The 21,918-nt window shown below is 41.1% G+C and overlaps 1 protein-coding gene and 1 long non-coding RNA gene across 37 annotated transcripts in view; one reads left to right on the forward strand and one right to left on the reverse strand.

Annotated features, from left to right (window-relative positions):
* HNRNPC (heterogeneous nuclear ribonucleoprotein C) overlaps window positions 1-21,918 on the reverse strand; it is a 63,414-nt gene that overhangs the window by 36,763 nt on the left and 4,733 nt on the right. For 10 of the 36 annotated variants that reach the window (NM_001261233.1, XM_015143118.3, XM_077938068.1 and 7 more), the window contains 1 exon segment: window positions 19,751-19,776. The exons of 10 other annotated variants lie outside the window; for them this stretch is intronic. The gene's annotated coding sequence lies outside the window, so the exon portion shown is untranslated. 36 annotated transcript variants of the gene reach the window in all.
* Window positions 596-958, forward strand: LOC144330164 (uncharacterized). Its single transcript, XR_013396080.1, has 2 exons — window positions 596-743; window positions 876-958. It is a non-coding gene; the product is annotated as an uncharacterized LOC144330164 (long non-coding RNA).

A 21,918-nucleotide genomic window follows, 5' to 3' on the forward strand; every position in this document is an offset into this window, starting at 1 on the left:
TCGGAGAACTCACAATTTAATGATACGCAATTCTAAATCATAGTTGACTCCTAATTCTTCCCTTAGCTCTCTTCTTTGAATTACATTCATTAGTAAGCCAATTAATTAATCACACATTGCTTAATGACAGTGATATGCGTCAGAACTGTATCGTCATGCAATTTTGTCACTGTGGCAATGGCATAAGAGTGTACTTACCCAATACCAAGCTAGATGGTATAGCCTACCACACACCTAGCTTATATCATATAGACTATTGCTCCCAGAATACAAACTTACATAGCATGCACAGTACTGAACACTGTAAGAAGTTCTGACACAGGCCGGGCACAGTGGCTCACACCCGTGATCCCAACATGGAGTTTGAGACCAGCCAGACCAATATGGTGAAATCCCGTCTCTACTAAAATAACAAAAATTAGCCAGGCATGGTGGCGTGCGCCTGTAGTCCCAGCTACTGAGGAGACTGAGGCAGGCGAATCGCTTGAATCCTGGAGGCAAACGTTGAGCTGAGCCAAGATCACGCCACTGCACTCCAGCCTGGGAGACAGCGTGAGACTCCGTCAAAAAAAAAAAAAAACCCGAAAGAGATAAACAAGGGCTGAGTCTAAGTTCTAACACAATGTATTTGTGCACTTCAAAAAAGAAAAGGTATAGTAAAAATACAATACAAAAGATTTCAAAAACAGGCTGGGCATGGTGGCTCACGCCTGTAATCCCAGAACTTTGGGAGGCCAAGGCGGGTGGATCACTTGAGGCCAGGAGTTTAAGATCAGCCTGGCCAACATGGTAAAACCCCATCTCACCTAACATAAAAATTAGCCAAGTGTGGTGGTGCATGCCCATAATCCCAGCTACTCGGGAGGCTGAGGCAGGAGAATCACTTGAACCCCCGAGGTGGAGGCTGCAGTGAGCCAAGATCACACCACCACACTCCAGCCTGGTGACAGAGCAAGACTCTGTCTCAAAAAAACAAAAAAAAAAAGAGAAAAGGTTTCAAAAATGGTATACCTACATAAGGCACTTAGCATGAATGGAGCTTTCAGGACTGAACTTTGCTCTGGGTGACTGGTACTGAGTGGTGGGTTTGAAGCCCTAAGACATTACCATACACTACTGTAGACTTTATAAACATGGTACACTTAAGGCTACACTAACGTTTATAAAACAAATTTTTCTTTTATATACTACCCTTATTTAGTTTACTGTAACATTTTTACTTTGAAAAAACTAACACGTAAACATTAGCCTAAGCCTATAGATGTTCAGGATCAGTAAGATGTCACTAGGCAACAGGAATTTTTCAGCTCCACTATAATCTCTTTTACTTTTTTGTTTTTTTGAGACGGAGTCTCCCTCTGTCATCCAGACTGGAGTGCAGTGGCACAATCTCGGCTCACTACAACCTCCACTTCCTTGGTTCAAGCGATTTTCCTGCCTCAGCCTTCTGAGTAGCTGAGAACACAGATGTACGCCACCACGCCTGGCTACAGGGTTTCACCATGTTGGCCAGGCTGCTCTTGAATTTCTGACCTGTGGTGATCTGCTTGCCTCGGCCTCCCAAAGTGCTGGGATTACAGGCGTGAACCACCACACTTGGCCTGCTGCATTATAATCTTAAGGGGCCATAATATATGTGGCCTGTCATCCACCAAAACATCTCTGCAGCACATGGCTCTTTATTTTTCTTTGACAAAACATTTCATTCCAACTCTTCCCCATCCTAACCATCTATGAAAATAAATGCCTTATAGGCCGGGCGCGGTGATTCACGCCTATAACCCCAGCACTCTGGGAGGTCGAGGTTGGCAGATCATGAGGTCAGGAGATCAAGACCAACCTGGCTAACACGGTGAAACCCCGTCTCTACTAAAAATACAAAAACAAAAAATGAGCCGGGCATGCTGGCGGGTACCTGTAGTCCCAGCTACTTGGGAGTCTGAGGCTGGAAAATGGCGTGAACCCGGGAGGCGGAGCTTGCAGTGAGCCGGAGATCACACCACTGCACTCCAGCCTGGGAGATGGAGCAAGACTCCATCTCAAATAAAAAAATATATAATAATAATAATAAAGAAATGATGCCTTATAACAAATAAAACTTAGTCTGCCAATTTCCCTTTAACACAGTACTCCAAATTTTCACTTCCCTTGGAAAAGAATGGAATAGTCTGGATGCTATCCAGATGCTACTTTTCTGCTTGCTTATGGCACTGTCAACGCATACAGAATCAATTACAACTGACCCTTGAAAAATATGGGTTTATACATGGATTTTCTTCTGCCTAAACCATCCAAGACAGCAAGACCAAGCCTTTATCTTCCCCTTAGCCTACTCAATGTGAAGACAATGAGGAAGACATTTGTGATGATTTACTTCTACTTAACAAAGTCAATATATCTTCTGCTCCTATTTTCTTTTCACTAGCTCACTTTCTTGTAAGAATACAATATATAATGCATAATATACAGAATCTGTGTTAACTGTTTATCAGTAAGGCTTCTATGCAGCAGTAGCTCATCACTAGTTTTTGGAGAGTCCAAAGTAATATGTGGATTTTTTATTTTTGAGGGGGTGCGGGCAGCTGGTGCCTCAACACCCCTTGTGTTAAGTGTCAACTGTAAATAAAACAATCCTTATTTATCAATGTAATCCTAACCTCTATGTTTTGACAACTCGTTTGCTGGACTTTTTACATTAAGTACACGGCTTGCTTAGCGTTCTTATTTCATCCTCTTCTACCTAGTTCTTAATCACTACAGATCACACATAGCTCCAGCATTAAGAAAATTTCAGCCTTTGATTTTGCTGTAAAGTATAAACAACCCCTCTCAATTATGTATCCTTCACTAATAGGACATAACCTCATAAGTCTCATCATTACCCAATTTTCCTTCAACACAAACTTTTTTTGTACCCTGAAAAGTTATACTCTGGTTTAGTTTTTAACACAACCAAGTATGTTCAAAAAAATAAGTCAAAATTTTAGGTAACTCATATTTCCAAAAGAAAGTAAACTGACAAAGTAGATAAAAGAGACCTATCCTTGGCCGGGTGTGGTGCCTCACACCTGTAATCCCAGCACTTTGGGAGGTTGAGGCCAGTGGATCACTTGAGGCCAGGAGTTCAAGACCAGGTTGGCCAACATGGTGAAACCCCATCTCTACTAAAAATACAAAAACACAATTAGCCAAGCATGGTGGCAAGTGCCAGTAATGCCAGCTACTTGAGAGGCTGAGGCATGAGAAAGAATCGCTAGAACATGGGAGGCGGAGGTTGCAGTGAGCCAAGATTACGCCATTGCACTGGGCGATGGAGTTAATACTGCATCTCAAAAAACAAAAAAATAACCAACAAAAAAAAAGTACCCTCACAAATTCAAGCCACGTCCACCATGACCAAACCTAATTTTAGTGAAAATGGGATCTTTAGTGATTTAAAATGTGATCTTTAGTGATTATGAACTAGGTAGAAGAGGATGAAATATGAACTGCTAAGCCTTGTACTTAACGTAAAAAGTCCAACAAGAGTTGTCAAAACATAGAGGTTAGGATTACACTGATAAATAAGGATTGTTTTATTTACAGTTGACCCTTAACACAAGGTCACATTTCATTTAAAATTTAGAGCATAAACATAAAAAACTTTGAGGCTGAGGTGGGAGACCGCTTGAGCCCAGGAGTTAGAGACCAGCCTGGCCAACAACGCAGCAAGACCTCATCTCCACAAAATTTAAAAATAAAGTAACGCCCAGCTATCTTTGTTATACTTTTAGTACAGACAGGGTTTTGCCATGTTGCCCAGCTGGTCTCAAATGCCTGGATTCAAGTATCTCCCCACTTCAGCCTTCCAAAAGGCTGGGATTACAGGCATGAGCCACTGCAACCAGCCTAGACACATGTGTTTCAAGATCAACAACTTGCTAGAGGCATGCACTTTCTCTGGGAAGTCAATCTCTTTGAAATTCAGGCTCCTTAACTGTAAAATGAGTATAATTCATAGTATTTGTCTCACAGGATAGGAATGAAGCATAAATGAAACAAGGTACACACAACACTGGAAATGATGTTGCCTGGCACATATCAAGTGCTGCTGCTACTACTGTTATTATTTATTATTATTGGTACAGACCAACAAAAATGGCTCAAGGACACAAACAGGTTATTAACAATACTAAAGGTATATAAAGATTAAAAAGATTAACACTATCAAGGAAATATAAATTAAACCAAGTACCATGTTCCACCTACCAAACAAGCTAACACATTTTTAATTACAGTATCTACTGCAAGCAATGGTCAAAACAAATGGTCCATATGAACTCATACTGCATTTCCAGAAAACAACGAGATTATTTCATCAAAAGTTTTAAAACTGCGTATTTTTTTACTCAGTAATTTTACCTTTGAGAATTCATCTGAAAGAAACAATGGTGTGAACACATTAACAGTGAAAAAGTAGAAAACAAGTGCCTGACAATGAATGAGTACAAATTACTTCAGTGCACCAATCCAATGGAATACAATTTAAATGACATGTGACACTGACGTGGAGAAGCATAACCAAAACATGCACAAGTTATCTAGACGATTACATACCAAGGTGACATCTAAGGATGGGATGGGGTTTGGAGTTCTTTAAATTTTTCTCCATTTTTCACTAATAATCATAATGCTTTTGTAATTTTTCTTCTGCAAAGATAACAAAATGCCACCCTGAAAGTCATCATAATATACAGATAACTGAGAGTCTGCAAAGCTTTTCTGCAAAACTCTAAGTAAAAATTGGGCCCTTCTCTTCCCCAAGCGCAATTCAGAACTAAACAGAATTAAGGAATTGGGGCCGGGCACACTGGCTCAAGCCTGTAATCCCAGCACTTTGGAAGGCCGAGGCAGGTGGATCAACAGAGGTCAGGAGTTTGAGACCAGCCGGACCAACACGGTGAAACACCACCTCTACTAAAAATACAAAAAAAAAAAAAAAAAATTAGCCTGGTGTGGTGGCACGTGCCTGTAATCCCAACTACTTGGGAGGCTGAGGCTGGAGGATTGCTTGAACTGAGAAGCGCAGATTGCAGTGAGCCTAGATTGTGCCACTGCACTTCAGCCTGGACAACAGCGCACCTGCATCTCAAAAAAAAAAAAAAAAAGAATAAAGGAATTGGGCACCTCTAGATTCACTGAACATTATATTACATATTTTGGGATCTATTAGCCATTGGAAGTCCCAAGATACATAAAAATTTCTCCCTACATTCTCAACCTTCACACTTAACTGTGCCATCATTAAAATATTTTGGGGTGTTAAGATACAGAAGTCCATCATACTCTTACCTGGAGCACCTTCTGTTTTGAAAACACTTTTTAAAGAAAAGTGTTCCAGAATCTGTAAGTATTCAACAAACATCAGGAATACTTTAAAGAATGCGTTACCTACTTCAGGAAGGTCAATAAATCTTGACCGAGTGAGTACTGTAACATCAAGAAAACATGCAATATGCAAAAATAATAAAACACAGGAAGGTCCTATTTCTAAAATAACTGATAATCTATGTGAATGAAAACAACAGCATGGTCAGTGTGACTACCTATATACTAAATCCACTAAAAAGTACAAAAATTAGCTGGGGGTAGTGGCGCACACCTATAGTCCCAACTTTGGGAGGCTGAAGCAGGTGAATCACTGTAACCCGGGAGGCAGAGGTTGCAGTGAGCCAAGATCCAGCGTGGGCAACAGAGCAAGACTCCATCTCAAAAAAAAAAAAAAGAAAAGAAAAAGAAATTCACATTTAAATACTTAGGGATCTTTTGTCTTCAGTCAGCAATTTCCTTGCAAATGGTTCAGCAAAAAAATAAAATGAAACATGGCCATCATGGTAGAAGGAATCTTAAGAATTCATTATACTGTTCTGTATGTTTACGTATTTTCCTTAAAACACTGAAAGAAAAAAACTGTCATAACTATGACAGATCTACCTTGTTTGCAAGGTATATGGAATGTTAATCTTAACATTTATAACCAAGAATTAAAGAATGGTTATATTATGCCAAGATGTAATATGATCTGCATTAAGAGTTCAGATAGGCCAGGCGCGGTGGCTCAAGCCTGTAATCCCAGCACTTTGGGAGGCCGAGGCGGGTGGATCACGAGGTCAGAAGATCGAGACTATCCTGGCTAACATGGTGAAACCCCGTCTCTACTAAAAATACAAAAAACTAGCCGGGCGTGGTGGGGGGCGCCTGTAGTCTCAGCTACTTGGGAGGCTGAGGCGGGAGAATGGCGTGAACCCGGGAGGCGGAGCTTGCAGTGAGCCGACATCACGCCACTGCACTCCAGCCTGGGAGACACAGCGAGACTCCGTCTCAAAAAAAAAAAAAAAAAAAAAAAGAGTTCAGATAATTCAAAGCATATATCTCAGAATAGCATGTTATTTCGAGCCTGCCAGCTTTGAAGTTACTTGTTAATTATATTTGTAATTTAGGGCCGGGTGCGGTGGCTCAAGCCTGTAATCCCAGCACTTTGGGAGGCCGAGACGGGAGGATCACGAGGTCAGGAGATCGAGACCATCCTGGCTGACGCTGTGAAACCCCGTCTCTACTTTAAAAATACAAAAAACTAGCCGGGCGAGGTGGCGGCGCCTGTAGTCCCAGCTACTCGGGAGGCTGAGGCAGGAGAATGGCGTGAACCCGGGAGGCGGAGCTTGCAGTGAGCTGAGATCCGGCCACTGCACTCCAGCCTGGGCGGCAGAGCGAGACTCCGTCTCAAAAAAAAAAAAAAAAAAAAAAAAAATTTATAACTTAGAAGTCATTATTTCAAATTTTGCAAATAAACTGTCATCTTTGATATTGTACTATTTCCAACGTACATTAACCGTGACTACACTGTGGTCTTCAACATTCTCAACAAACATCAAAAACCACTCTTGCCAAAAAGTCCACCAAAATTTGCAATTCCCAAGCCAAATAATAAAAAGGGAGTGAAAAGTGTTCTAGATTAGTTCTTTTCAATGTGCCTATCGGTACTACTGGGGCAGGGTGAGACTCTATTCCTAGGTAGCTCCCAGATGGTGATGATGCTATGCTGGAGCACAGGCTATTTTCTGAACAGAAAGGGCCAACATTCATTCACAAGACTTCATTTCCTTATTATCTTGTATAAAGTTTCAATTTTATCAGTGACCTCAGACTAAGCATGAGTTGTAACAAACTATACTTTAAGTCTACTCTGGTCTCTTCTCTACAATGCTTGGGGCTGGGTGTGGTGGCTCACACCTGTACTCCCAACACTTTAGGAGGCAGAGACAGGCAGATAACTTGAGGTCAGGAGTTCCAGACCAGCCTGACCAATACGGTGAAATCCTGTCTCTACTAAAAATACAAAATCTAGCCAAGTGTGGTGGTGGTTGGTGCCTGTAATCCCAGCTACTTGGGAGGCTGAAGGAGGAGGACTCCTTGACCCGGGAGGTGGAGGTTGCAGTGAGCCAAGATTGCGCCACTGCACTCCAGCCTGAGCAGCAGAGACTCCGTCTCAAAAAAAAAACACATGTATTAGGAAAAATAGTCTCAGATTTCAGAAATACTATGCAATACCCCAGTAGCATCTGGGGGAGCACAGTTATGACATCAAATATTTCTTTACATATAAATTTCATTACATATAAATTTTCACTAAATGTCACACATAGAACATACATAATCTCACATCAGTTGAGATCAGTTTTTTTGCCAAATGAGTCTTGGTGTCAAATGCAAAATTTTGTCAGAGAATTTAAAATTTCTAAATTATGGATAAAAGATTTTAGACAGGTATAACAAAATAATCTAGCAGCCCAGAATAATTTTTAACAAGGATATGTGACTTAAAGTTACTACAGTATTCTCTTTAAACAGTCAAAACAGGAGATTGTATCTAAATTTGAGAATAGTAAAAGGTTTGATTTTATCACCAATGAGTATAACCATAAGACCCCCACTCTTAAAATATCAAAACCCACCTTTAGTAAACAACACTTCCAAAATTCCATTTGCTTACTATGTTAGCAAAAGAACAAATAAACAAAACGACCAACCATGCTATCCCCGTAGAAATAAAGCAGCATTGGGGAATGCCTTACTCAGTTCTCAGGGTAGTACTTTGATTCTAAATCGATTTGTTGGTCTTTTTTTGTTGCTGTTTTTAAGTCTCGCACTGTTACCCAGGCTGGAGTGCAGTGGCAGGATCTTGGCTCACTGCAACCTCTGCCTCTTGAGTTCAAGAGATCCTTCTGCCTCAGGCTCCCAAGTAGCTGGGATTACAGGCATGTGCCACCCAACTGGGTAATTTTTTTATATTCTTAGTAGAGACGGGATTTCACCGTGTTGGCCAGGCTGGTCTCGAACTCCTGGCCGGAAGTGATGTGCCTGCCTCGGCCTCCCAAAGAGCTGGCATTACAAGCATAAGCCACCACACCATGCCTCTAAATATGTTTAGTATTAAAATATTTAACTTATTAAATGTTTCTGGTGGGATAATTGTGGTTAAGTCCTAATTCTCTTTAAAATACACACTTAAATATCTACAGATTAAATATATCAAGAATTTGCTTCAAAATAACATGGGAAGGGGGTGGATGGGGAGATGTAGATATAAATAAAAAGACTGGCCAAGAATTATTAAAGTGGGACAAATACATGGGAGTTCATTGTACTATTCTCTTTTGTGTATGTGAAATTTTTTCACAATTAAAAGATAGCACCAGCCGGGTGCTGTTGCTCACGCCTGTAATCCCCAGCACTTTGGGAGGCCAAGGCAGGCAGATCACAAGGTCAAGATATCGAGACCATCCTGGCCAACATGGTGAAACCCCATCTCTACTAAAAAAAAAAAAAAAAAAAAAAGGCCGGGCGCGGTGGCTCAAGCCTGTAATCCCAGCACTTTGGGAGGCCGAGATGGGCGGATCACGAGGTCAGGAGATCGAGACCATCCTGGCTAACACGGTGAAACCCCGTCTCTACTAAGAAATACAAAAAATAGCCGGGTGAGGTGGCAGCGCCTGTAGTCCCAGCTACTCGGGAGGCTGAGGCCGGAGAATGGCGTGAACCCGGGAGGCGGAGCTTGCAGTGAGCTGAGATCCGGCCACTGCACTCCAGCCTGGGCGACAGCGCAAGACTCCGTCTCAAAAAAAATTAGCCGGGCATGGTGGCCCATGCCTGTAATCTCAGCTACTCAGGAGGCTGAGGCAGGGGAATCGCTTGAACCCAGGAGGTGGAGGTTGCAGTGAGCCCAGATTGCGCCACTGCACTCCAGCCTGTCAACAAAGCAAGACTCTTTAAAAAAAACAAAACAAAAAAAAAAGATTGGCCGGGCGCAGTGGCTCCCGCTTGTAATCCCACCACTTTGGGAGGATGGGCGAATCACAAAGTCAGGAGATTGAGACCATCCTGGCCAACGTGGTGAAACCCCGTCTCTACTAAAAAAGGAAAAAAAAAAAAAAAAAAAAAAGGAATACAAAAAATTAGCCAGGTGCCTGTAGTCCCAGCTACTCGGGAGGCTGAGGCAGGAGACTGGCGTCAACCTAGGAGGCGGGGCTTGCAGTGAGCGAGATTGCGCCACTGCACTCCAGCCTGGGCTACAGTACGAGACTCCTTATCAAAAAAAAAAAAAAGAAAAAGGTAACACCAAAGATGTGTATGTTCCTGAAAACAAAAATTACACGTGAATCTCAAACTATACACAGAAATACAGTTGACACTGTAGCAACGTTTCACTAAGAATCTATACCTCTATCAACATTTTTACTACTCAACTTAAAAACTTACCAAACCCTTCAGAATAGAGGGTCAAATCTTAAAAGCAAAAGATCCAAAGTAATTCACAAAACTAGAAATTAAGTATTAGTGGCCACTAACACTGCCAATAAATTGCTACACTTATTAGCTTCTGGAGAGCAAACTTTAAGAACTTTTTAAAATGTGCGGCCAAGCCCGGTGGCTCAGACCTGTAATCCTAGCACTTTGGGATGCTGAGGGCAGGCAGATCACGAGGTCAGCAAATCGAGACCATCCTGCCTAACATGGTGAAATTCCGTCTCTACTAAAAAATATATAAAAAATTAGCTGGGCGTGGTGGCGGGCGCCTGTAGTCCCAGCTACTCAGGAGGCTGAGGCAGGAGAATGGCGTGAACCCAGGAGGCAGAGCTTGCAGTGAGCCGAGATCGCACCACAGCACTCCAGCCTGGGCGAAGACAGTGAGATTCCGTCTCAAAAACAAGTGCATACTCCCTGCTCCCCCACGACCTCCACTCCCCGCAAAAAAGTAAAGTGTGCATACCCTTGAACAATTATATTTCTGGGGCTTAATTATAAGAAAATAAAGATACGTACAACTGTAGTTTTAAGACTGTCCAAAGCTTTGTTTACAAAAAAAAATTGGGAAGGTTACAACAACAGTGTATTGCTAAAATACAGTATAAGTATGCAATGTACCATGTACTACTAAATAGTATATAATACTATGTAGCTACTACAAATTTTTCAGAGATCTGTATCTACTAACATGAGCTATTCAGTTTAAATTTTAAAATATTACTTAAATATATATGCAGTATGACAGGGCTTTTTGAAGATTATACATGCCCCAAAAAGCCTGGAAGAACACACCAAAATGTTATCTTTGGATAGTTATATTTTCTAAAACTGTCTATGAGCATGTATTACTTTACTGGGATCAAAGGTAAGATAAAGATGAGGTGCCTCCTCTCACAAATCCACACCAATCTTCAGTCACTTGACCAGTATTCCTTTTTAAAGGAGTAATAAAACTCCATTTTAAACAGCATAAACAGCCATAACTCTAGCATGAATTCCACAAACTTTTAAGGATAGTAGCAACAGAAAACTTTTCTTCTATCTCTGAAGCTAGAAAATCCACTTATGTGAATGATGATTTTATTTAAAGGATCAATATAGGGAGTGACAATGCATTATAAATAGTTTATCCTCTTCAGAATACCTATTTTAGTTAGAGGGCTAGAGGAAAAATTTTGTTCAAAATGTACTCTACTAAACTACTCCTAGGGCCAGGTGCGGTGGCTCACGCCTGTAATCCCAGTACTTTGGGAGGCCGAGGCGGGCGGATCATGAAGTCAGGAGATCAAGACCATCCTGGCGAATACGGTGAAACCCCATCTCTACTAAAAATACAAAAAAATTAGCCAGGCGTGGTGGCGGGCGCCTGTCGTCCCAGCTTCTAGGGAGGCTGAGGCAGGAGAATGGTGTGAACCCAGGAGGCGGCGGAGCTTGCAGTGAGCGGAGATCGCGCCACTGCACTCCAGCCTGGGCGACAGAGCGAGACTCCATCTCAAGAAAAAAAAAAGAAAAAAAAAACTACTCCTAAACGTTATTCAAGACTAGCCAGAAAAGCCTAAATCTGGTTCAATGAACTCCCAGAGTTTTTTCAGTTTTAAAATCAACTCAGGAGCCATAGGTCAATATAATTAGAAAACAGGAAGAATATTTCAGACTGGTAAAGTCAGAATCAGATCAAGTAGAAATGGAAAAAAAAAAAAAATGTTCTCTAATGCACTATGGCTACCTCTTACAAACAGCCATACTTTCTCATTAGAGAATACATATTTTTAAAATGGTTCTCCCAAATGTTGATACAGGCAACATCACGGTAGTCCATGTGCTCAAATGCTAACTCGACTAGCTAAACCTTTCAAAGAAGTTTTCTTCAACTATTAACACTGCTTACTTAAACCCCTATTACACAGACTAGCTATGCTATTTATACCCACACAGAATCACAAGAGTTGATGTACATTTTTAAGCTTTTTAATTAGAAGGAAAATATTACCGTATTGGTCATTATAACACTCAGTCTTAAGCACATAGAGCACAAGTTTCAAATCTCCTAAATCCCACTTCTTGCCCAGAGGCAATCAATGTTAATTGTTTGGCATGTGTATTTCTGGACACACCTCTTACGTCTTTACACAGCATAAAACAAATTCTACAGTTGGTGATAAGTGCTAAAGCGAATTTAGGAGAAGGGGAGCTTAAGGTGCTAAATAAGGGAAGACACATCACTAAGGGGGTAGCTTCTGAGTAAAAATCTCAGAACTGAGGAACCAAACTGTATGACTCAGAGAAAATTCCAAGGAAAAGCTCTAAAGGGGAAACATATCCAATGTGTTCAAGACAGTTACGAAGGCCAGTGTGGCTGAAGCACTGTATAACAGTAAGGGAAGGGACACAACAAATCACATAGGATGCCCTGTAAATCACAGAAAAATTCTGACTTCAATGCTGAAAAAGGCAGCCATTAGGTTGTTTTCAGGCAAAACATTTTTCAACAGCCAGGCGCACTGGATCACACCAGCACTGAGAGGTGGAGGTGGGCAGATCACCAGGTCAAGAATTTGAGACCATCCTGGCCAACATGGTGAAACCCTGTCTCTACTAAAAATACAAAAAAAATTAGCCGGGGGTGGTGGCAGGTGCCTGTAATCCCGGCTACTTGGGAGGCTGAGGCAGCAGAATCGCTTGAACCCGGGAGGCGGAGGTTGCGGTGAGCCGAGATCGTGCCATTGTACTCCAGCTAGGGCAAAAAGAGCGAAACTCCATCTCAAAAAAAAAAAAGAAACATTTTCCAAACATTACATTTTAGGATAAATCTAGCTACCACTTTAAGAACAAAACTAGTGTGGAGGGACAAAAGAAATACTAACCTATTTTATACAATAATGCACAAGATACAATAGTGGCTTGAAATTGGACCAAGTGTCAACAATATGCAGCATGATTTTCTTTTCTTTTTTGTGACAGGGTCTTGCTCTGTAACGCAGGCTGGAGTACAATGGTGCGGGTGCGATCTCGGCTCACTGCAACCTCTGCCTCCTGGGCTCAAGCGATTCTCATGCCTGTCTCTCAAGTAGCTGGGACTACAGGCACATGCCACCACTCCCGGCTAATTTTTGTATATTTTTGAAGAGATGGGGTTTCACCACGTTGCCCAGTCTGGTCTCAAACTTCTAAGCTCAAGCGATGCACCTCCCTCAGCCTCCCAAAGTGCTGGGATTACAGGCGTGAACGACCACACCCAGCCAACATGATTTTCTAATAGGCCAAAGGTGAGAGATGAATAAAAGTCAAGGATGACTAGCCAAAATCTTTGGCTCAAGAGACACAAAAATTGTTTCATTAATTGAAAAAGGCAACAGTACACAAGACACTGGTTGAGGGATGAACATCAGGAGCACAGTTTTGCACTTTTAAGTTGAGGGATGAACATCAGGAGCACAGTTTTGCACTTTTAAGTTGACATATTGGATATTCAAGAGTTGTCATGTAGGTAACTTGATATGGTATGACATTCGAATGGTATAACTTGATATGGTATGACTTGATATGGTATGACATTCGAATGTATAGGCTGTTGATCTTGAGTGTGGATATCAGCTTATAGGTGGTATATTAAATCATGAATGAATCTGAAATGACCCAGATTGTGGACAGAAAAGAGAAGTGAAAAGACTGAACCATGGGGCACTCCACCAGAAAGAGGTTTAACAGTCAGAAACATCTAACAAAAACCTGGAAGCAAAGTAAAAAAAATTTAAAAAAAAAAAAAAAATGTTTCAAGGAAGAGATCTGGTTAAATGGAACCAACAGGTCAACTGAGATGAGGATTGAAAAAGGACCCCTGGGCTTAGTTAACGCATCCCTCTGGGTGGTTTTTTTTTAACCATAAATAACTTTTTTTCAACTAAAGTTCACTTCTTAAGGTTTTATGATAGTTTTAAAAAAAGGAAAGTTCACTTTTGTTTTTTTACTTTAAGAGACAGGGTCTCTTGTCGCCCAGGCTGGCGTACAGAGGCACAATCATAACTCACCCTGACCTCAAACTCCTGAGCTCAAGTAATTCTACTGCCTCAGTCTCCCGGGGAGCTACACTACAGCTGTGTGCCACCACGCCCAGCTTTTTGTAGACAGGGTCTTGCTATGTTGCCAGACTTTCCTGGCCTTAAGCTATCCTCCAACTACAGCCTCCCGAAGCGCTAGGATTACAGGCATAAACTGCTGCATCTGGCCCAAAGCTCACTTTTAAAATGTGCTTGCTTCCCTACTAACAATGCTATCACAACCACAGTAACATTTTACCAAGATACATCTACCTGAACAATTTACTACCTTGTACATATACACACATCTGTAAGCCATTTAAGGTGTTGGGAATTCAAGGGCAAAAATACAAACATATTTAATTTTAAAATTTTTAAAATAAAAGTGCAAGGTTATTCTTTGGAACTTTAACCAAACTAAAATTTGTTTTTCTAGAATGCTCAGTTGGACACAGTAGCTCACGCCTGTAATCCCAGCACTTTAGGAGACCGAGGTGGGCGGATCACGAGGTCATGAGTTCTAGACCAGCCTGGCCAACATGGTGAAAGCCCATCTCTACTAAAAATACAAAAATTAGCTGGGTTTGGTGGTGCATGCCTGTAATCCCAGCTACTCAGAAGGCTGAGGCACAATAATCGCTTGAACCCAGGAGGCGAGGTTGCAGTGAGTCAAAGATCACGCCACTGCACTCCAGCCTGGCGAAAGAGCGAGATTTTCTGTCTAGAAAAAAAAAAAAAGCTCAACATATCAAAGTGAAGAAAAGAGTCTACTATCATTAAGTGTTGAAATCTGCAGCCTTAATCCCTGGGTTGAATCCAGCTAAACCACTAAAGCAGTTTAACTTTAGGCAAGTAAGTTATTTACACTCTGTAGTCCAATATTCTCACCTCTAAAACATGAATGATTAACAGTATCTACTCCTACTCAAGGTTTTGATGATAATTCAGTCAGTCAACACAAACTCAGAACTTTAACAGTGGTGGACATAGTCAAGAGTTTAGAATACTTCCATAAGAGAGAAATCAACGTCCTCCTACTTTTCCCTGCCAAATCAGAAAGCCATTATATGACCCAACAAGGTATCACAGACCTAATTAGTAATTTCCGGGAGCCTGATCAGTTCTCTTATTCCGACTGATTTTGCACATTAATACACCCAACAAAAACTCATTTGAAAAACCAGGTCAAGTTATTGTTAGGCCTGGGATGATTATTTTCTCCAAGAGATTGAGACAGTAGCCTACTCTAATATATTGGTCTCCTAACTTACTACCCTACTTGCCCTGTTAGTCCTCATCACTAACATTCCCTACACAACAGCCAGAAGATAAATCAGACCTCTTTTTCAAAATCCTTTAATAGATTCTACCTGTGACCAAGATAGGATCTTAAACAAGACCCTCTAAGGTTGTGCTATGAATGTTTGATCCTTGCCTACCTCTCCAACTCCATCCCTCATCTATGTATACTTGGTAATTATTTTCCAGTATTATTTCTTACTTGGAGGCCAAGTCTTGTTCCCCCTCATTACCTGTGCTTTCACATATGGTTTTCTTACAGAATGAGCTTCACCATTAGCTACTTCCATATAGCCAAGCTTCCCTGTAGGGAAGGTTCCTTCCCTGGCAGCATCCCCCAAATTCCATGTTCCCTTGCTATCTTCTCATCCACCTTGTTCTTTTCCTTCATCGATCCTGACTATGAAAAGTGCCGTTTACTTTGTTTCTTCCCTCAATGATCTGTAATATCCATGACGGCAGGGGACATGTTTCGTTCTTCCCTATATGCCCAAACCTAATAATGATTTTCAAAATAAGTACTCAAATATTTAATAAACATCTTATACGTGAATGTTCCTTGAACACCTCCAAGACGTTTAAAACATTCTTTTTCCCACCCTCAAACTATAATCTGCTCCCTTCGTTTACCTTCCCCAGTTATCTATCCCTATCCCAGAAGCTAGAAACCAGCAATCATGCCAAATCCATGTCCTTGTCCACCCTCTATCATATCCGTCCTGAGATGCTCCTAATTTTACCTACTAATCTCTAATCTCATTAGCATTACCTTTGTCCAAACCAGGTCGTTATTCTTCCTTGGATTTTAGTATCTCCCTTATTAATCTCTTACTTCCAATCTCATTTCCTCTACACTATTTCCATTCTGTTATTACAAAGACAGTCCTAAAAATTAAAATCTTCCAGTAGTTTTTGAGACCAGCCTGGGAAACAAAATGAGACTGTCTCCACTAAAAAAATAACAATAAAAAATAGTCAGGTGCTATGGTGCACGTCTGTAGTCCCAGCTACACAGGACGCTGAAGCCAGAGGATGGCTTGAACCCAGGAGGTCAAGGCTGCAGTGAGCCTTGTTATTGTTTAATGTCGCTGCAATCCAGCCTGGGTGACAGAGCAAGACCCTGTCTCAAAAAATAAAAATAAAAGGAAAATCTGATGTCACTTTCCAGTTTAGAATCTTTCTAAAATGCCTCACCATTAGTTTCTGGTTAAGATATAAACTCCTTGGCATGTATGTCATTCAAACTTTTATTCTCTGGCCTTAAGATTCTTTTCAGTACACTACCTCTCTTAAAAGGATCCCGTTGACCAGGCATGGTGGCTCACGCCTAATTCCAACACTTTGGGAGGCCAAGGTGAGTGGATCACGAGGTCAGGAGTTCAAGACCAGCCTAGCCAAGATGATGAAAGCCCATCTCTACTAAAAATACAAAAATTAGCTGGGCATGGTGACAGGTGCCTGTAGTGGTGTGAGATCACACCACTGCGCTCCAGCCTGGGTGACAGAGTGAGACTCTGTCTTATTAAAAAAAAAAAAAAAAAATCAAATCCCTTTATGTGATTAAGGTAGAAGAGATAAAAATAATGAAATAAAAAAAAGATCCCCTCACCTCTTAGGGTTAGGTAACCATTTCTGCATGCCCTTTTTTTTTTTTTTTGAGACGGAGTCTCGCTCTGTCGCCCAAACTGGAGTGCAGTGGCCGGATCTCAGCTCACTGCAAGCTCCGCCTCCCAGGTTCACGCCATTCTCCTGCCTCAGCCTCCTGAGTAGCTGGGACTACAGGCGCCCGCCACCTCACCTGGCTAGTTTTTGTATTTAGTAGAGACGGGGTTTCACCGGGCTAGCCAGGATGGTCTCGATCTCCTGACACTGTGATCCGCCCGTCTCGGCTTCCCAAAGTGCTGGGATTACAGGCTTGAGCCACCGCGCCCGGCCTCATGCTTTCTTTTTTTAAAAAGAGATGGGGTCTCACCGGGTCTCTACAAAAAATACAAAAATTTAAGGCCCGGCGCAGTGGCTCACGCCTGTAATACCAGCACTTTGGGGGGCCGAGGCAGGCAGATCAAGAGGTCAGGAGTTTGAGACCAGCCTGGCCAACATAGTGAAACCTCGTCTCTACCAAAAATACAGAAATTAGCCAGGCATGGTGGTCTGTGCCTGTAGTCCCAGCTACTTGGGAGGCTGAGGCAGGAGTATCGCTTGAACCTGGGAGGCGGAGGTTGCAGTGAGCCAAGATTGCACCACTGCACTCCAGCCTGGGCAATAGAGCGAGACTCTGTCTCAAAAAAAAAAAAAAAAAAAAGAGAGAGATGGGGTCTCATTATGTTGCCCAGACTGGAGTGCAGTGGATAATCATATCACACACTAAAGCCTCTCAACTCCTGGGCCAAAGGACCCTCCTGCCTCAGCCTTCCAATTAGTTGTGACTGCAGGCTTACCAATGCCCCTACCTTATTTCGGCATGCTTCTATAGGATCGGTATTTACCTCTCATCATATATGGACATTATTTCATTCATGAGTCTCCCTAAGCTGCAAAGCCCGTAAACATAATAAACTATATTTTATATCCCGAAACAGAACATGTCCCATAAAAACAATAAATTTGTAGAATTAACAAGGAGTAAATCTAACTAAACCTATAGTGAACAGCTTCCATATACTGACAGCAACAAAGAAGTAGAAAAAATAGCTCTCATACAATAGAGGGCATCAATAAAACTTGCACCTATTTAAAAAATAAAAAGATTCCCATTATTTTTCTAGATAACCTCCAGGAATCTTTTCCTTAACTTTCTCCCATTCTGTTTTGAGTGTACCTTTGGTTTTCACTTAAACTAGATTTTCCTTTTCATCCAAGTATGATATAAGGGGGCAAGTTTGTGATTTACCCTAATACAACAGTACCGAATATGCCTTTCAAAAAATTATTCCAGGTTAGGTGCAGTGGCTCACGCCTGTAACGTCAACACTTTGGGGTGTCAAGGCAGGAGGATTGCTTGAGCCCAGGAGTTCAAGACCAGCCTAGACAACATAGTGAGACTGTCTCCATAAAAAATAGAAATATTTTAAAATAAAATCTAATTATCCCCCAGCTTGAAATCTATCAGAGCAATTCTAAAATGGTTATCTTACTCTTTGGCTATCCACATCTTTATTAATCTCTACACGATTCCTGTGAATAACACAGAATTCATTCCTTCTTACCATTAGGAATTCTATGAATTCACATTAGAATTCCCAAAATCTAGCTGGGCCTTGAGTCACCATTGTAAAAGGGGTCAGCCTGAGATGGTTCCTGATTTGGATGTATAGGTTAAACAGAGTTCCCTGCTTTGTGAGGTCAAAAAGCCTACCTTTTTTCAAATTTTTAAAAACCTTCCAGTGAGACAGCATTTTAATATTATGTTGTATCTCTTGTGGTTTGACTCTTGGGAAATTTTAATGAGATAAAAAGTCTAAATAGAATACAATCCAAAAATGTCATGAACCCAAGAAATACGTTAAATGACAGAAAATGTTTACTAATTTGTAATAATCTAAAAAAAAAATGGATTCCCCAATACGTTGCCTTGTTACTAATCATTAATGCAAGCCACTTTCATTTTAAACTTCAGCTGCTCTTTCCAAGTACCCAAAATGTTCTAATCAGCCCAAGTTAATTAGAAACTCCTATTATTCCATTAGTTTACAAATAACTGAGGTGGTCCCCCTTGGGAAACACTTCAAGATGCACATACAAAACGCTTAATCCAAACACTTCCAGAGGCTATGACCTATACACATCAGCTAAACTGTTAAACGGGTTTATTTCCTAGTCTTTGTAATGAATCCAAGTGGACCTCACACCTCTTACCATCACCCAGGAAGGGTGTGCATCTGTTCCGAAGGCCCCCCTGGCTCCAGGTCATCCTGGCTGCTGCTGCTCCAGGCTGGGCATCCATGTTGCTGCAGCTTGTGGTTTGTGAGGGGTAGTGTACAGGAAAAGCAGGATGGGATTTCAAGGGAAACAGGAGGAAGATGGCTTTCAGGGAAAATGCCATCACGATCATAAGTGTTAAGTAGTACCACACACATTTTATTGCAGCACAGTTTAAAAATTTAACAAATGAAAGATTAAAAATAAAAAAACAAAAATAAAAAAAATTAAAAATACAGACGTCCAGAGATGCTCTAAAACAGTTAAGTTAAAGATCAGGAAAAATAAGGTCATAGACTTAACAGCCAGTAAAATTCTGTTCAGTGTGGGGAAGGGGATAAGGGCAAGGGTGGGGTTGGGAGAGAAAAGGTTTATGTGATCAATCCACTTAAAAATACTAATGCCTTCGCTTTCTCTCCCAAGATGCAAAACTCCAAAGTCAATCAGGAGGCCGGAGAAATTCTTAGAAACATTCAGAAAAACTCGATTTTAATCCGGTTAAAAATCATCAGTGTCATTATCATCATCATCATCACCATCATAAGTATTAATATAATAATAATAATAATAAGTAATAGTAACTAGTAACAACAATAAAAAGGAAATCAGCGGAAAGTCAGGAAAAATGTTAAAAAAAAATTGGAATAACTTACTGTAGCTGAAGATCAAAAAAATCTCACTGTAAAAAAACAAAAATAAAAATAGCCCAGATTAGAAAAACGGGAGGTGCAAAAATGTCAAGTCAGTAAAGTTCATTTCTTTTCTCTTTCCAAAAGCAGTTTCCACAAAAACCGCAAGGATAAAGTTTTCAGTAGCAGACAAGCAAAGCCCTTTCGACATCATCAATCAATCTTAAAAATACACGAGGAAGTAGAGAGGTCAGTTTATGAGAGGCTAAAAGGCTCCTCCTCCTCTAACCCAACTGCTGCAGAAAAAATAGAAATAGAAATTTTAAAAATTACATCTTAAATCCAGGTCCCGGTTTTGGAAACAATTAAAAAAAAAACACCTGTACATTTGCCGTAGTGCACACCAAGTTGCATCATTATGTTTAAAATGTCTTTATAAAATCAGTTTTGGAATGGAATGTGTGTGTTCTGGAAGGGTGGGGAAGGGAGGTTAAAAATCAAAGCTGAGCTCCAGTGAGTAGGGATGGGGTTCGCCTTGCTGCCCTGTGAAAGGAGAAGGGACAGATTGAGTCAGAGTTCCTCAGAAATGTTGTGCCCTAAACCCCCAAGACAGAAACATCTGTCTATTGCAGCTAACACATTTTGGTAAAGCATTAACATTCCACTGGGATGGGACAGCCTCCATAGAATCACCTCTACCAGTGACTGTCTTCACAATTCTTCAACATCAATAGGTGACTAAAATTAACTAAATCCATGTCAATATGCCCTTGAGGGTCTCAAAAAGAGTATATCCAAATATTCATCTTGATAATGAGTAGTTTGGGCAAAGAAAATACAGAAAAACCGGGCCAACAAATAGAGGTGAAATAGTGAGCAAATGTCAAATATTGAGACTGTAAAAATTAAGCAGATTCATGGGTTTTAAACTTAAAGCCCATGGAGTTTCCACTATGAGTAACAGACTGAAGGTGAATGGCCTACCATGAAGATCTATACTAGTGATGACTCTAGATCTATTTTCAAAACCAGTGAGTGATCAAACCACAAGACCTAATAGGTTCTACTGTTAGGGGGAAAGATGTTTTAAATAAGGAGCACATTATTTCACTCACTGACAAAACGAAAATACAAATGGAATAAAAAAAGACTACTATGGCTACTGAATATTTAAGGTCATAAAATAGGTGAAAAAATTAAGGTCCTTATGTTAATACTTCTTTTGTTTCTGTAATCCACTGTTTACTATGTAGCATGTATAGCTAATTTCAAGTTATGGATTCTAAAAATCTGGTACACAATACCACACTAAAATAATTTCCATGACAAACTGCTTGTTTCATCAGCTAAAATAAGAACTACAATTGGACTGTAGCTCCTTGTGCAAACAATGAACTAGCTGCACTCACTTTTCAATTTAGCCATAAGGTCTTATTCTCCTTTGTAATTTCAGGAAATTAAAATATTTTAAGGCCAGGTGTGGTGGCTCACACCTGTAACCCCAACACTTTGGGAGACTGGGGTAGAGCATGGCTTGAGACCAGCCTAGGAAACAAGGCAAGACTTTATTAAAAACAAAAAACATTAACAGGGTGTGGTAGCCTGTAATCCCAGCTACTTAGGTGTCTGAGGAGCGAGGATCACTTGAGCCCAGGAGTTTGAGGCTGCAGTGAGCTCTGATGACGTTATTGCATTTCAGCCAGGCCAACAGAGAGAGACCCTGTCTCAAAAATTTTTTTTAATTGAGCATTTACAAGTGTTCCTTGAGCCGGCCAGGTACAGTGGCTCAAGCCTGTAATCCCAGCACTTTGGGAGGCCGAGATGGGCAGATCATGAGGTCAGGAGATCAAGACCATCCTGGCTAACACGGTGAAACCCCATCTCTACTAAAAAATACAAAAAACTAGCCGGGCGAGGTGGCGGGCACCTATAGTCCCAGCTACTCGGGAGGCTGAGGCAGGAGAATGGCATAAACCCGGGAGGCGGAGCTTGCAGTAAGCTGAGATCTGGCCACTGCACTCCAGCCTGGGGGACTCCGTCTCAAAAAAAAAAAAGAAGTGTTCCTTGAGCCAACTATGCATGAATGACTACAGCAGCAACAGGTACTGTAACTAAAACCATAAATGTTTAAAAAGTAGAACAGTGCAGGAAGGACAGTTAATTTTTACATTTGATGTGTGAAACTGTACGAA

The sequence above is a fragment of the Macaca mulatta genome, chromosome 7 (assembly GCF_049350105.2).
Source record: "Macaca mulatta isolate MMU2019108-1 chromosome 7, T2T-MMU8v2.0, whole genome shotgun sequence".
Lineage (NCBI taxonomy): Eukaryota > Metazoa > Chordata > Mammalia > Primates > Cercopithecidae > Macaca > Macaca mulatta.